Source organism: Canis lupus, chromosome 14 (genome assembly GCF_048164855.1).
Source record: "Canis lupus baileyi chromosome 14, mCanLup2.hap1, whole genome shotgun sequence".
NCBI classification, from domain to species: Eukaryota; Metazoa; Chordata; class Mammalia; order Carnivora; family Canidae; genus Canis; species Canis lupus.
In genome coordinates this window covers 43,481,478-43,498,817 of record NC_132851.1, presented here as the reverse complement: position 1 = coordinate 43,498,817, position 17,340 = coordinate 43,481,478, and positions in this window count along the sequence as shown.

Below are 17,340 nucleotides of genomic sequence, written 5' to 3'. Positions count from 1 at the left end.
TATATTTATTCCCATTTTATTACTTGTTTTGTGGTTGTTTCTGGATATTTTCTTGATCTTTTCCCTCTAAGGTCAGTAACGAGACAGGGAGGCCCACTCTTGCCATTTTTATACAACATAGTACTGGAAGTGCTAGACACATCAAGCAGACAAGAAAAAAAAATGGATGGTAACCATATTGACAAAGAAATTAAACTGTCACTATCTGTAGATGATATGATACTACACATACAAAAATCCTAAAGACTCTACCACAAAACTGTTAGAATAAACAAATTCAGTTAGATGACAAGATACAAAATTAACACCCAGAAATTGGTAGCATTTTGACACACTAACAACCGAGTTGCAGCAAGAGAAATTTAAAAATAACAACACTTACAGTTCCATCAAAAAGAATAAAATGCCTAGGAATACACTTATCCAAAGAGGTGAAAAACCTAAACTTTGAAAACTAAGACACTGATGAAAGAAACTAAAGATGAAACAAAGAAATGGAAAGATATTCTATGCTTATGGAAGAATTAATATTGTCAAAATATCCATAATATCCAAAGCAATCTTCAGATTCAATGCAATCCTTATAAAAATACCAACAGCATTTTTCACAAAACTAGAACAAATAATACTGATTTGTATGGAACCTCAGAAGACCTCGAGTAACCAAATAAATTCTGAGAAAGAAGAACAAAGCTGGAGGTCTCACAATTCTGTACCTCAAGATATATTACAAAGCTATAGTAGTCAAAATAGTATGGTATTGGCAAAAAAACAACAACAACAACAACAACACAGACACATTAATCAATGGAACAGAATACAGACCCCAGAAGTAAATCCACATTTATATGGTCAATTAATCTATGAAAAAGGAGGCAAGAATATACAATGGGGAAAGACAGTATTTTCAAGAAATGGTGATGGGAAAACTGGACAGCTATGTGTATAAGAATAAAACTGGACAGGATGCCTGGGTGGCTCAGCGGTTGATACCAGAGGCCCCGGGTGGAGTCCCACATCAGGCTCCTTGCATGGAACCTGCTTCTCCTCTCTCTGCCTATGTCTCTGCCTCTCTTTCTGTGTCTCTCATGAATAAACAAATAAAATCTAAAAAAAAAAAAAGAATGAAACATGAAACTGGTCTACTTTCTAACACAATACACAAAAAGAAACTCAAATTGGATTAAAAACCTAAATATGAGACTTCTGAAACCATAAAAATCCTAGAAGAGAGCACAGGCAGTAATTTCTTTGACATTGGCCTCAGCAACATTTTTCTAGTTATGTCTCTTAAGGCAAGAGAAACAAAAGCAAAAATAAACTATTGGGACTACATCAAAATCAAAAGCTTTTGCACAAAAACCATCAAGAAAACAAAAAGATAACCTACTAAATGGGATAAGATATTTGCAAATGATGTCTGATAAGAACTTGATATCCAAAATCATAACACAAAACTAACATCAAAAAAAACCTACAATCTGATTAAAAATTGGGCAGAGGAATTGAACAGACTTAGTTTTTTTGTTTTGTTTTGTTTTGTTTCTGAACAGACTTAGTTTTAAAGACAACATACAGATCAACAACAGATACATGGAAAGATGCCTAATCATCAGGGACATGTAAATCAAAACCACAATGAGGTATCATCTCACACCTGTCAGAATGACTAAAATCAAGAAGACAAAAAAGAACACATGTCAGCAAGATGTAGAGAAAAGGGAACTCTTGTGCACTGTTGGGGGAATGTAAATTGGTGTAGCCATTGTGGGAAACAATATGGAAGTTCCTCAAAAAATTAAAAATCGGAATACCATATAATCTAATAACTCTACTACTGACTATTCACCCACAGAAAACGAAAACACGAACTTAAAAAGATATATGCACCTCTATGTTTATTGCAGCGTTATTTACAGCAGCCAAGACATGGAAGCAACCCTAGTATCCATCAATAGACAAATAGATAAGGTAGATGTAGAGTCCGTGTGTGTGTGTGTGTGTGTACACATGATGGAATATTACATAGCAATAAAAAGGACGAGACCGTGACATTTGAGACAACATGGATGCAGCTAGAGGGTATTATACTAAGTGAAAATAAGTCAGACTGAGGAAGACAAAATGCCATATGATTCCACTCATAAATGAAATCTTAAAAAAATAAAATAAAAGTCGAGCAGAATCGGAATTATAAATTCAGAGAACTGATGGTTTCCAGAGAGAAGGGAAATGGAGAGTTGGGCAAAATGAGTGAAGGGGACAGGAAGCTACAGGCCTCTAGTTATGAAGTAAGTCAGGGAAATAAAAAGCAGAGCACAAGGAATAGAGTCCATGATATTGTAATAGCGATGTAATGGGGCCCATGGTAGCTACGCTTGTGGTGAACATGGCAAAATGTATAAACTCGTCAAATCACAAAGTTGTATACCTGAAACTAATTATGTGTCAACAATACTCAAAACACATACACACACACAGAAAAAAAAATCCTTTGAACTTACTAATTCTCTCAATGAACTTGACATGTTTATATTACATGAGATTGGTGATTTTATTCTTTAAAAACTTATCCCTTTCTTTCCTCAATCCTTTATAATATACATTTTATTTCTAAATTTTTAAAAAAGATTTTTATTTATTTATTTGAGTGACAGAGAGAGAGAGAGAGAGAGAGACTGAGAGAACACGAGAACACAAAGGGTGGGGAACAGAGGGAGAAGCAGACTCCCCACTGAGCAAGGAGGCTGAAGTCCTCAATCCCAGAACTCTAGGATCATGACCTGAGCTGAAGGCAGACGCTTAACTGACTGAGCCATCAGGTGCCCCTATAATACACATTTTATGGCTGGAAACTTTGCTGTATAACATTGCAATAAGCATTTTGATTCTCTTTTAAAAAATAATTTTTAACTCTTTAGGAAAATCTATTCAACATCAACTAAATGGTAGGCCAAAAAAATATAAATGTATCATAAAACACCTTTTTTTCAAGTGTCACATAATGCTGATACAAAAATAAAATAAAATAAAATAAAAAACCCACAAAAACCAAACAACAGAACAAGACAAAAACCAGGAAGCTTGTCCTGTCATTCTCAGCTTATTCTTCATAACAGTGACATAATCACCTTCTTTAACTGACACTATCAAGGAAGCACACACATTTTAATGATAAAAATGATATTCAATTTTCAAAAGAAACATTAATCCAGTTTCATAAAAACAGATGAAGGTGAAGATGTATGGCAACATCAATTTACACCTTTCTTTGGTTTAGTTAATACTATTGCATATTTTAAATTGAAGTGCATTTTACTCACCATCATGAAATGTTTAATTTATATGAAACTCCATTCAAAAGAGTACCTTTGGAGAAGCAACAACTTATTCCGGGCTACGTATACATATTTTAAATAAAGTATTCAGTTCACAGAGGACATTGTTGCAAGCATAATTCACAATTAAGTTGACCTTAAAATGATCCAGCCCTATTCTAAATAAAGAAATTACTTAGATCTACTTACCAGGTCAACACAAATGGAATTACTCCCAGCCTCTAACTGATCTCCAATTCCTGTGAATTCTGCTTTCCTATATTATTTGAATCCACTTTCCTCCTGATTTATCTGTCCACATCCTTACTCAAGGACCTTCTCCTCCTTGCTCAGGTTGTAACAGTAATCTCCAACTTGGCCTCCCTGGTTCTCTGTTCATCATCTTTTGCAATCTAGCCAGAGTTCACTTCATTTGACTCAGCAGTTATTATATTTTCTTGTAATTTCTGATTTTAAAAATTTATTTATTTATTTATTTATTTATTTATTTATTTATTTATTTATTTTTGGCTTTGTGCCATTAAGAAAGCATAATTTGGCAATGTTAATATCCTATTTAAAATGTGCAAGGGACTCCTCCTGTCACTCTCCCCCCACACACAACTTACCTTATATTCCACATACTTTGTTCAAATGGCTCTACTTGCAGCTCTCCCAAGTTTTCATAAGCTCTGTACTCACTCTGCAACACCCCATATTCTTTCCTGCTCTAATTCCAACTCAGCTTCTTTGTGAAATCTCCCATGGTAACGACCTGATACAGATCCATTTTCTGACTTTCCAAAGAACTGCCTGTGTATGTGGCCCCTTGCTATTCCATCAAATTGGAGGACTGGAACCTTGTTTATTTGCAATATTCTGATCCATTTACCCAGTTATTATTTTTAAAATAATGACTTATTTTTTGTTTTATAAGTGTGCTTTTAGTAGGTGTGAACTTGTTTTACTCTAGGCAGCCAAATTAAAATCTCCAGTTGTGGTTTTCCATACACAAAAAACACTGAATAGATACTTTAGGATTTTTTTTTTTTTAGAAATAAACATCATGGTCAGAAGTAGAAACAGGGGAAATGGTTATTTTATTCCTCTAAACATTTTATTACCCCCAGGAAAATATCTGTGGAACTTAGGCTGTGTCACTAAAATTATAGTATATCCAAGAAATACTTAATTCTTAGCATGTATCAGATATCAGGGTACACAGATTATTAAGATACCTCCATATCAATCAGTTTCCTTCCAAAATACTAAAATGAACCGCGCAAAACTGCAATTTTAGCAAGTTAAAAATACCTGAGGGTTGACAATTTCATATGGTTCCAATATTATGTAAAATAGGTATAGAACTTAAAATATCAAAAGTAGATTTCTCTAGCCATTGAATAGAATAAGAAGTGCATTAAGAACAAAGAGAAGGAAAAACAATCCTAATTGAGAGTGGGAGTTGGGAAAAGCCACAAGTAAGCAGAAGGGCTTGAGCTAGATCATGAAGCATTAGCACCATTTCAACAGAATAAAAATGGCGGAAAAGGCATTTCAAATTCAGGGTACATTTATATATTTTTTTAAAGGTGAAAATTGTCAAGTCTCACTAAGACTATTGTGGATGAAAGAAATGGAAATACATTTAAAGTAGTAACTGAAGTAGGCTATATAGCCTCACAAAAATTTAAAGATAAGAAACAAAGTACACCGGAGGGGTCTGATGGGACCTGGAACTAAGAATTGAAAGAGAGGCTTTTCTCTCCATCTCTTGGGTATCGATTGTTCCAGTTTAACCAGACTTCCTGGGTTCAGATACCAGCTTACCTACTGTGTAGCTGGGTGATCTAAGAGAGGTAAGTCATTGACCTTCTTTCTGGCCTAATTTCATCTTAAAAACAGGGAAACAGAGTGGTGAGGATTAAATGATATCAACACGTGCAAAGCGCATAGATAGTACCAGGCATATAGTAAGTGCTACTTAAGGGTTTACTAATATTATCCTTTCTAGGCTGCTCCACTTTGCTCCCCCTACCTCTCCATCAACTGGATTACACCAATTTATCTTGCTTGTGACTCAACATGAAGGCCTCGGGACTCCTCTCTACTTTCTGTCAAGATAATGTATTGTCTGGTGGTAGGTCAATCTTTCAGGCCCTCTTAGCCACGGAAGGAAAGAAAGTATATCCTAGGATATGAAAAGCTTGAAGAATAGCAAGTGGGTCAAAGGATGTAATACAGCTTAATAAAAATAGGAGCATTTTCATCTAATAAAAGTACTGAAGATGACTGCAGCTTTGTGAGTAGTTTTGGATGGCTTATAAAGCATATACAAATGAGCAGGCAAATTAATGCCCAATCCTGAGGGCTCTAACCATACTGGTAAGGAGTTTAGACAAGTAAGAGGGAAGCATCAAAGGCTTTAAGGAAGACAGTGTGTTTTATGGAGATCACTCTGAAAGCAGTGTGGAGATAGAAATAAATGTTTCAGAGATTGAGGGATACAAGAAGGAAGAAGACAGGACATGAATCTCATGTGTGATTTGACCAACACGGTCTGCACAGATAAGTCAGCAACATGGGGGAAACCAAGTTCTGACGCTCCATTCTATGTAAACATTGGACACCTACTTATCTTGGGTTTATAAAAATCTGAACTCTGAAAATAGATGTTCCTACTTCTTAACGAAACTTCACTTTCTCTCTTCCATCATTGTAGTGGTACATTTAGACTCTCAAAAACACAGATGAGTGAGGCTGGCAGTGTGAAAAGAAATGTTTTTACATAAAGAGTTCTGTGTGATTCATCGGCAAGGACTGTCAAATAATTTCATTTATAAATCTTCACAGAGTTCAGCTTTTGATAAATCCAAAATATGCTCTATTCCATGTAGGATCTCTTCTCTTCCTGGGAATCTTTAAACTCCTTAAATAGGACTCGCTGCCCTAGTCTATTCACTTTAAGAAACTTTAATAAACATTCAAGTGACAATTACTAATTTACTCCATTTTGTTCTACTACTAAGTTATCATGTCATCATTTCATTCTTTCCATTCTTTTGTATTTTCTTGAAGACAGTACCTCCAAGATGAGTACCTTCTTCTTCTTCACAATTTTTCTCCTTCATCTACAGCATTCTAAAGTAAATTGCTCTAGAAAATACGAGCACAAAAAACTTCCTAATATCTTTTATAAAAATTAAGTCAACTTTAGGATGTGGTTGCTCAAATATTTCATAACATATTTGATCACTGGAAGCTAGGTGTTCAGGCCATCCAATCATTAATATTTAAATCACAGATACGGCTGCAGAAGCCTAGCTGGTTTCAAAATACTATGAAGAATTATTTACTCTTCTAGAGGAGATGTTTCAGTGCTGCACATGTACCCTAGCTGCTGTGACTGCTGGACGCTAATGGAATAGAGCTGCTTACTTCTCTAGAAATTGCCCCCAGGGAGCAGCCTCAGAACGGGGATTATGCCTCACCTGCTACTCTCAAGGTGACTTATAGCAAATGTCTGAGTGACACAAGTTACAAATGGCTGGCCACCTTGCCTCAAGGGGAAAGACCTTTACAGAGGCAGTTTATGATTCAGAACCTCCCTGTGAATGAAGCTAAGGTTCCATTTGACATGAAGCAATATCTTCTTATAGTCTTTTCCTCTCCTATCTCATTGTACTTCTTTCCATATAGGTCTTTCCTGAAGAGCACAGCCCCAGTCAATTTCATGTACAAAATCCCTGCCTCAGGCTCTGTGTTGAGGGAACTCAGTCTGACCCTTCACTCACAGGATACGTAAGGGATATCTCCTTACCATGTAAAGGAGACACTAAAGATATATAGGAATTTCTATTCTATTCAAACATTGCTGAAAGTCCTAAGACTTCGTTGAAATTCAATTGAATAGTTATTTATGAAACAACTATATAAATGCATAGTGCTTAGAAGTAAAATCTCCATTAATAATGCCATCATTCTGTTCCTATAGCAAAGATTCATTCTATAGCAAAATGGTAAGACAAGAAAAAAGCTATTTCAGTGTTTAGGCTATAAGAAATACTGAGTTAGAACAAGTATGAATTTATTGGTCATGCCCCCCACTCCAAAGAGAACTCAATATCTCCATAATGCAAGTGATCTTAAATGATGAGTAGTAACTTTTGCCCATGCAGCTATAACAAAAGTCTGAGGGGGGCACCTGGGTGGCTCAGTCAATTAAGTGTCTGGTATCGGTGGCTCAGGTCATTATCTCAGGGTCCTGGGATCAAGACCTGCACTGGGCCCCCTGCTCAGCAGTGAGTCTGTAACCCCATCCCCTACTCATGTGTGCACTCTCTCTAAAGAATTTATATATATATATATAAACTCTATTGCTAATCAGAGTTGACAGGTGAGATAAAATCAAGAATTTCTGTATATATATAAGAAAATATAATATAATAAATATATGTTATATATATATATATATATGTAAGAAAATTGAGTTCCAATTAAAAAGTTCACTACAATGATTTCATGCATCTCAAGGTCAGGAGAATAGTGTAGTCAGACTTAAAAGTTATTCTTTTTACCAAGTCGATACTACTGTTCTCTCCAATCCTGAATATTTGATGACAGTTGACAAATCATGGTTGACAAATTTTTTCCAATCACTAACTCATGAAGGCATTACTGTCTAGTGTTTTAAGACTTTGAGATTCCCTTAAAAGAAGAGAAAAAAAAGTTTATTTGATAAGTTTAATAAATGAGAGGTTCTAACAGATTAACTCTGTAATCCAATGCAAATCTTGATTTTTCTTCACCTCAAGGCGACCTACAGGGTACCTTGAAATCAGCAATCCAGTGAGAGTGGCCACAAACCATGTTCTTGGCTAAAGAGTTGAAATAAATGGAAATATTTAGTCTAGGGGGAGAAAAGAACCTCGGGATGAATGATAACAAGTATATAATACATATTGCTCTAAATCGAATCTATTTTTGATACCATGTTTCTCTTGATGAATGTATAATTTTATAGCCTTTTTGGTGATGTATACATACAGGTACACATATACATGTATGCTCACTCATTTGATTCTTAAAACAACCCCGTGTGGTAAATATTATCATTATTATCTCTTTTTTTTTTCTTTAAAAAAAATGGAAACTAAGGTATACAGCTAAGGCATGTTTGGTTCAGAGTCTTTTACATTGTACTCTCTCTCCTAGTAGAGCTGTTCAAAATAGCTGAGGTTCTATCATGTCAAAAGGGTAGTCGATATTAATAAGAGAACAACTTGTGCTGGTTCATCTTAGCTTTTTAACTAAATAGAATCCAAAGGAAGAGGAACAGTGACCTACTGGGGCCAGCCTGTTTTTGACTGAGAAAGAGGGATCGGTAATTTAGGGCAAGGTTTATCAGCCTTCACACGACTGACTTCTGGGACTGGATAATTCTTTGTTGTCGAAGCCCCTGTGCACTTCGGGATATTTAGCAGCATCTCTGGTCTCTAGCCCCTAGATGCCAGGGGCAACTATTTAGTTGTGATAACCAAAAATAACATCTTGTGCGGGTCAAAAATCAACCTGGGTTGAGGGCAAGGACAGAGAATTCTCTCCCTTAATACAAGAGGAAAATTACCAGAATAGAAGGTTTGAGGTCAGAGCAAAAGACTATAAAAGATGAAAACATATTGAAAAGGGAGAGACAGTATGTAGCCAGCAACCTAATAAGTAAAAAGTACCAAATGTAACTGATACACATCAGAAAAAGAAGAAGAAAAAGAAGAAGAAAAAAAGTTCTGAAAGGAGTCATCTCCATCTAAGAATGACAAAGACCCAAACTATATTTTTCTAGCTTATTAAGATATAATTGACAAATAAAAAGTGTATATATTTAGGCTACAAAATATAATGACTTTATATATATGAACCTTGTGAGAACTCCAAGCCATCTTTAAGAATGGAACTATTTATAGAGCAAAATGAGGCTCATCATGCCACCGACCTCGTTCCCCACCAAGGACAGCAGATACGTAAAAGCACCACCCCTCCATGCTGTGGGCATGACGGGTGTCACCAGCTGAGGGCAGGGCTCCCCTGTGGAGCTTAGAAACAGCCTCAGATTCCCCCTCGACACTGTCTTCAAAGCAGATTCTATCGCTAATCAGAGTTGACAGGTGAGATAAAATCAATTTTTCATACCTGTTACAGAGGCTGTACTTCCCTTAACAGACTAAGACTAACCTAGCCATTTTGGCGATCACATTAAACCATTAACTAAAACAATAAAAATAAAAAATAAAAATAAAATAAAAATAAAATAAACCATTAACTAACTCATGGCGAGCTTATGTCTTTACAAGATACGTCAATGTTCTTTCATTTATGTTGCTATGACATAGTACCAGACGTTATGGAATCTTCTCTCTCACTTAGAGCAGCTGTGTGTACTTGTATTTAAACCTATTGAGACATTTGAATCAGGTTCCCATGCAATAGATTCCAGTTTCATTTCCAGCCTCAAGTCATCTACAAATTTGATTAAAGTTATTTTTACCTCGTCATCAAATAAATTAATAAAAGTTTTCAATTCAACGGTTTCTTATTGCTCCAGAAACCTCACAATATTATAGCTTTCCAGCTTCGGGTCCCGTTGACTCAATATGTGATCAACAAACATCTGCCTAGAGGAACTCTTAACAATTTTTCAAGTGATTACTAACTATCTGAGTAGAGCTGCCAACGTATTATTTGATATCATAAATCCTTGTCAAAAGCTTCACTGATGCTCAGATATATTGTATCTGCTACATTTCCCTAATCGACTCCGAACAACAGAAGAAAGGTTAATATAACATGACTCATTTTTAATGAGTGTTTTTTTTTTTTAATGAATCCAGAGTTCTCAAATTCTGAGTTTATGAAAGGTCTTTATGCTCCAAAGAGGAATCATGGTATAAATTCATTTCAAAAGGGATCTACTAGCTCCCTGAAATCTAAATAAAATCTCTCCGAAATTCCGTTCTAAACCTTATACTAGACAAAATGCCTCCTCCTGCTTCCTTTCAATTTCTGAGGTGGGGGGACCAACATCATCAAGGTGCACTCTGGCTTCTAGCTTTATGCTTCAGTATCAGTTAAGGGACTATACAACCATCTCATAACCACCAACGTAAACTAGAAATTGATGATTTCATGATCCTCCCGTTAAAATGACCTATGACCTGCCTAACACCAGGGAAGTTTCTTGGGTCGCAGCACCCAGTGTTGAACTCCTATCCTACCGCTACAAAATCTTTCAGATCTTCCCCATCCTGTATTCCCCACCTTCCCCTCTTCCTTCACAGAAGCAAAGTTTTTTTCTAATGAACTGCAACTCTTTGCTTTGGCTCTTGCCCTCACCATATCCACTACCTTCTATAAAAGCATTTTTCCTTTCTAAAACGTAAGAGGATAAAAATACACGTACTCACCCAGAAAAAGGATGATGTGAATAAAATAAACAGGTTGTAAAAATACATGAACAAATAAACAAACTGGATGTCAGTAGAAAGCAATGTGAGTCCAATGGCGTATGGCAACTGCCACGGTGCTTCAGTGTTGGGAGGCTAACAGGAACTGACTGGAACCACAGCAAGCTGCAAAGGGCACGTCCAGTCTAAGGGGGACAGCCCTAATACTTTGCTACAAAGAGTGTTTGACATGTGGGTAGACGGATCTGGCCTTTTGAGGAATCTGGAATCCAAAGTTTGTGTAACATCTCCTAAAAGCCTAAAATACTAGTTTATTTTAAAATGTATCACTCGTGTCATTATGTCTGCAGGGTCACCAGGGGATGATCACTGCTCTACGCAAAAATGTGTCCTCCCAAGTTACTTCTGCTGCCAGCGTGTAAGCAAATAAAATTTTCCACCCACATTATCTACATTTTAAATGCCAGAGAAAGCAGTTGATAGAGAGGTAGCTATAATTTGTATTTCCAAGGTAACACCAAGAAGGTAATAGAATGGCCATAAGAATTCCCAATCTATTTAATTTGCCTTAGATGAACTTAAACTTTGCGCCTTCTTTGATCCATTGACGGATCCATTGTTAGCATTTGTTGTCACAAAGGTGCATCAGCCTTGACATGAAGCAATGAGGCCAAGTGACCACTCCTTGACATTTTTCATTGTTCTTTTTCTCCATATTAAATGTTATTGCTGGGCACCTATCACTCACGGATGTTCGCCCCATCAGGATTGCTACTTAAAAACTGAACAGCTTGGAACTACAATGTTATGATTCGACAGCCTAATATGTGATCACCTATTTCACTATCCTATAGAAGTGCAGCTTTCCAAATACACAGAGAAGACTAACAGATACTCTATGGTAGCTTTTAAAAAATCCTTTTATCACTCATTCTGTTCTGTGCTTTTCCACATTTCTCTTGCCTTTCAGTGCTCAATGTGTCTCGCGTCTTCTCTCCTATTTAGTTATCGTACACTTCATGCATGAAAGGAGTTAGCACTCACTTCATGATAGTTCTCTGAATGCTACTTTGATCTTCCTAGAAGAAAGCACTATATGACCTTAATAAACGGGCACGTTATATAAGTGGAGTCCACATTTTCTAAAATTTCTATATAATTTATAATAGGCTGCTCCCATCACAGGTCAAGCAGAAGCCAACACCAGATAACTCTTGAAATCCCTCTACTATTAAAAAAAAAATCACATTAAAGATGAATTTGTACAACCACCATTACTTTTTCCCTGAGAGTAAAAAAATGGAAGAAACTTCACAAGTGTACGTGAGTCTGCAGGAGAAAAAAAAAATGAACTTCATATCCTAAAATTCCTTCAAGACATACTATTTTTATCCTCTCTTCCTCCCTAAAATATCTTTTGCATTTTTAAGTACCCTGATTATTTTTGCAGCTAATAATAATTACAATCATCATAATGACAAAAGTCTTAGGCAGTAAATGAAAGATAAAATTAACTACTGAGCTTCTGGAAAGGGAGCTGATTGTTTCTAGTGAGGGATTAAGGGATGATTTGTTATTAATAACAATGCTTAACACAGCTGGGAGCACTTTCATGCCTACCTGCACAGCACCCAGAGGAAAAGGCAAGCCAAGGGGAAGTCTAGCAATAAGGCTAAATTTCTTTGAAGTCCCTTTTATGTTTGTTAACATTTTACCAGATTTTCACAGAAATTTCTGTGCGTGTGATAATACCAAGTACATTACAGAAAACGTTTTTCTCTTAGCTGAGTAATATGGAAGTTAAAGAAGTAAAAATCAGGTTTGGTGATTCTAGGTCTGCCTCCCTCTAGGCCTTTAGAAATCCTAGTGTCCGAGCCCCTTTGTCAATCAAACCCCCCTTTGCAGGTAAGTGTCCTCATTGAATACCTGGGGATCCCATCTGGTGTTTGGGTCTTTATGACGCCTGGTACCTGACAAAAGAATGAGCCCTGATTGCTGTCGTGCACCAGGACAAGGAGCCCTAGTGTTTCTGGGGGTTAATGTGCCAGAGCAAAGCCCACAGCTCTTTAAGCAGAAGTTATCAGTGCTGTAGTCTCATGGTCTGTCGGTATTTGTCTGGTCCTAGCCTCCGTCCATCTGTTCAGAACGTACATCCAACTCCATCGAGGTCATCCTGAGCCTCTCCCGAAGACAGTTAGAGGGAGCTGGTCAGTATTCCAGGAACTCTCAGCCTTAAGCATAGAAGTTGTGGAGATGTGATCAAAAATAGCTATTCTCCTTCCTTATCCAAGGACTAAATCCCTGTTCGGGTGTTAAGCCCCTTCTCTACTGCCGAATTTCCCAGACACGGACAAAGATCCTGAAGCTTTATCGACTACTTGGTTGCCAAATGCTTCTTCCTGCCATGTTCCACCAGCCCGCCAAGAAAGCCACCTGTCTGGCTGGCTGTCCCTGGCCTTCCTTGGGGATGACAACTGACCTATCTGCACTTCCCCTCGAGAGGCCCCTCCCATCAGGAGGCTCTGATTCCCAAGCTGGCTCATCTCACAACCAACAGCAAAGTTTAGACACTACCATTTAAGAAAAGTCTAGCCTTACATTTCTAAGATGAAGCCGAAAAGGCATGATGATGTAGAAGTCTTGACTCTCAGACAAGCCTAAATTCATTCGAATCTGGCCAACTTAGCAACAACCAAAGGAGAATCAGCTCTTAGTCTGTCATTGATTTTTAAATGTATACACCTTGTTCATGATCTTGTCACAAAGCAACAAGGCTTTCCTTATAAGGTAGGATGACTGGCATTTTGAGAAATGTTTTTATCTATTTTTAATAAAAGACTGTCCGTTAGGGTGGCTGTTCTTTTTTTTTTTTTTTTTTTTTTTACAGTCTATACATGGTCCCACAAAATAAAAAATGCTTGGATGCATTCCATGAATACAATTAACAAATTGCAGTAGGTTTTAAAAACACGCATATTCAGCCTTCCTGAAAATGTCACTGTGGGGTCAGGGAGGCAAGAAAATATCCTGGCTTGTCCTACACTGCCATCAGGCGGCTGATGTGAATAAGAGAGTCCATAGCAAGTTTTGAGTTCCTTATTAGCCTGCTTCAAAATTTGGATGACCTGACATCCCATGTGCCTGAAGACAAGCCAGTTTACATTCTTTTCACAGCATAATCAATAACAGAACCACCTTTTACTCTCAAAAGATGCCTAGTTCAGAGGATAATTCATAAATTGGAAAAACAGAAGCTTATTCCAGTTCTTGTCGACTTAAATCTCCCTTGTTCATTATACTCTGGGCACAAGGGGTCTTTACAGTCTTGGAAGATGCCCAGCTGCTCCCCCCGCTGCTCCCTCTTTCGGAGCCCTTTCTCTTTCCCACCAGAATGAAGGAAGGCTGCTCCTGCTTCTCATTCAGGTCTCAGCTCAAATATGTGACCTTCCTCTCTACACTCCAATTGGGCGGCTAATAGCCACCTGCCTTGACTGCAGCAAGACTGAGCTCATTAATCCCTTCAACCTTGCTCAGGCTGTCACTTCAAGAAGTCCCAGCTTCCAGGGGCGCCTGGGTGGCTCAGTCTGTTAAACATCTGCCTCTTGATTTTGGCTCAGATCATGATCTCAGGGTCGTGAGATGGAGCCCCGTATTGGGCTTCATGCTGGGCATGGAGCCTGCTTAAGATTCTCTCCCTCTTCCTCCATCCCTACCCTAACTTCTTCCCTCACCCCCCCTCCAAAAAAAAAAAAACCCCACTAGATTCCAGAGTAGCCATCATCTTTCACACTCCAATCCTCATAAGGCATTTAGGGCTACCGTTATACCATGAGTCCAGGTGGGCCTGGAATAATTCCTATTTATATCTGTTTTCCTTGTATATACATCATGGTGTCCCTTAAACTTTAAAAAAGGCCCATTATAAAAAAAAATATATTTTATTTATTTATTCATGAGAGACACGGAGAGAGGGAGGCAGAGACAGGCAGAGGGAGAAGCAGGTTCCCTGTGGGGAGCCCAATACAGGACTTGGTCCCAGGACCCTGGGGTCATGCCCTGGGCCAAAGGCAGATGCTCAACCACTGAGCCACCCAGTGTCCCCACAAAAGGCCCTTTTGAAGGGCACTTGGGTGGCTCATTCAGTTAAGCATCCAACCCTTGGTTTTGGCTCATGGTCATGATCTCAGGGTTATGAGAGAGAGCCCCAGGTAAGTCACCGTGCTGAGCATGGAGTCTGCTTAAGATTCTCTCTTTCTCTCTCTCTCTCTCCCCCTCTTTCCCTCCCTCACCCCACCACTTACATACATGCATTCTCACTCTTAAAAAAAAATGTCCTTTTGAAAAATAAATTATATATTCACCCTGCCTCTTCCGTATCTTTCTCCTATCCTTACTCAACCCCAAAAATCTTCCATTGCACTCTCTGGGATACAAAGATCCTCCATATTCCTTCTCAAACTCCTGTCTCGATATTCCCTTTATTTTCTTTCTGAAACTGAAATCCAGTTCTTTCCTAAGGACTGTGATTTCCCATAGCTGTCTTACAGAATGACCCTTCCCACCCCCCAACACACAGTCTTTGTACTAGTGGGTTTGAAGGCAACATACTTGTCTTCTTTAGTCTTCATTCCTGTTTGCAGAACATTCTTGATCCCTCTAACCCAATAACACAAGAACTTTGAATCACACGTCATCAGGTGATAACTCAAAGCTGCTATCATTTACCACCCTGTATTTTTCATATTTCTCAACAACTATAAATTCCAGCTACCACCCTGGTCTGAGATATTCATCCATCCCTAGAAATACTTTGACAGTTTATTGCCAAAAAAGAGTTCAGTGACAGTGTTACATGTTGTCTCAGGAGAATATTCTATGAGCTTTTGTCTTTTGCCTGGGTTATTAAGATAGCTTCCAAACTTGTCTCCATATTTTTACCTCTGTTCACACAGAGTTTATCCTCAACACCATAGCTGGAATTTAGATAATTTCCTTTGAACTAAACCATGCAACAGTTCCCATTTCTCTAAGAGAAAAGCAGGTTCTTAAAATGGTTTTAAAAACCCCTTAGCAAAATTAATTAATTAATTAATTAATTAAAAAATAAAATAAAATAAAATAAAATAAAATAAATAAAATAAAAAGCCCTTAGCCTTTTAGTTTACCCCTCATTCACTTCATCCAGACACTGGCCTCTTAATGTCACTAGAACAGGCCTCATGCAATCACAAACTATCTTCCCAAGTGTATTTTCCTCAGCCTGAACATATTCCCAACTGTCTGTATAGCAATTCCATCATGACTTGGAAGAATTGGCCCAAATCCACTTTTCAGTATGCTCTCCTTGATTGTCCATTAAAAATTATAACCAACACATCCAACGCAATCCCCATCAAAATTCCAATGGCATTTTTCACAGAACTAGAAAAAACAATCCTGAAATCTGTATTGGACCACAAAGATCTCAAATAGCCAAAGCAATCTTGAAGTACAAAGTTGGAGGTACCATGCTCCCTGATTTCAAACTATGCTACAAAGCTATAGTAACCAAAACATTGTGGTACTGGCATGAAAACAGACACACAGATCAATGGCACAGAATAGAGAGCCCAGAAATAAGCCCATGCATGTGGTCAATTAATCTGTGACAAAGCAGGCAAGAATATGCCATGAGGAAAAGACACTCTCTTCACTATCTTACACCATATACAAAAATAAATTTGAAAATAAATCAAAGACTTGAATTTAAAACCTGAAACCATAAAACTCCTGGAAGAAAACATAGGCAGTAGGTTCTTTGACATAAGTCTCAGCAATATTTTTTTTTGGAACAGTCTCCTCAGGCAAGAGTAACAAAAGCTAAAACAAACAAAAGAGACTACATCAAACTAAAAAGCTTTTGCACAGTGAAGAAACCAACAAACTGAAAAGGCAACTTATTGAATTGGAGATGTCTGCAAATCACACATCCAATAAAGGGTTTATATCGAAAATTTAGGGACTTAAACAACATAATATCTAAAAAACAACCAGATTTTTTAAAAGGGTAGGGGACTTAAACAGACATTTTTCCAAAGAAGATGTACAGATGGCTAAATGGGCATATGCAAAGGTGTTGAATATCACTCATTATCAGAGAAATGCAAATCAAAACCACAATGACATATCACCTCACAACCATCAGATTGCCTATTATCAAAAAGACGAAAAGTAATACTTGGTGAGGATGTGGAGGAAAGGGAGCTCTTGTAGCTATTGGTAGGAATACATGGTGGTGCAGTCACAGTGGGAAACAGTATGTAGTTTCCTCAAAAAATTAAAAATGGAACTGCCCTCCAATCCAGCAATTTCACTTCTGGATATTTATCCAAGGAAAATGAAAACACCAATTCAAGGAGGTATGCACCTCTATGTTCACTGCAGTATTATTTGCAATAGCTGATATATGGAAGCAACCTAACTGTCCATTGATAAATGAATGTAAAAAGATGATTTTACACACACACACACACACACACACACACACGGAATATTACTTAGCCTAGAGGGTATTATTCTAAATG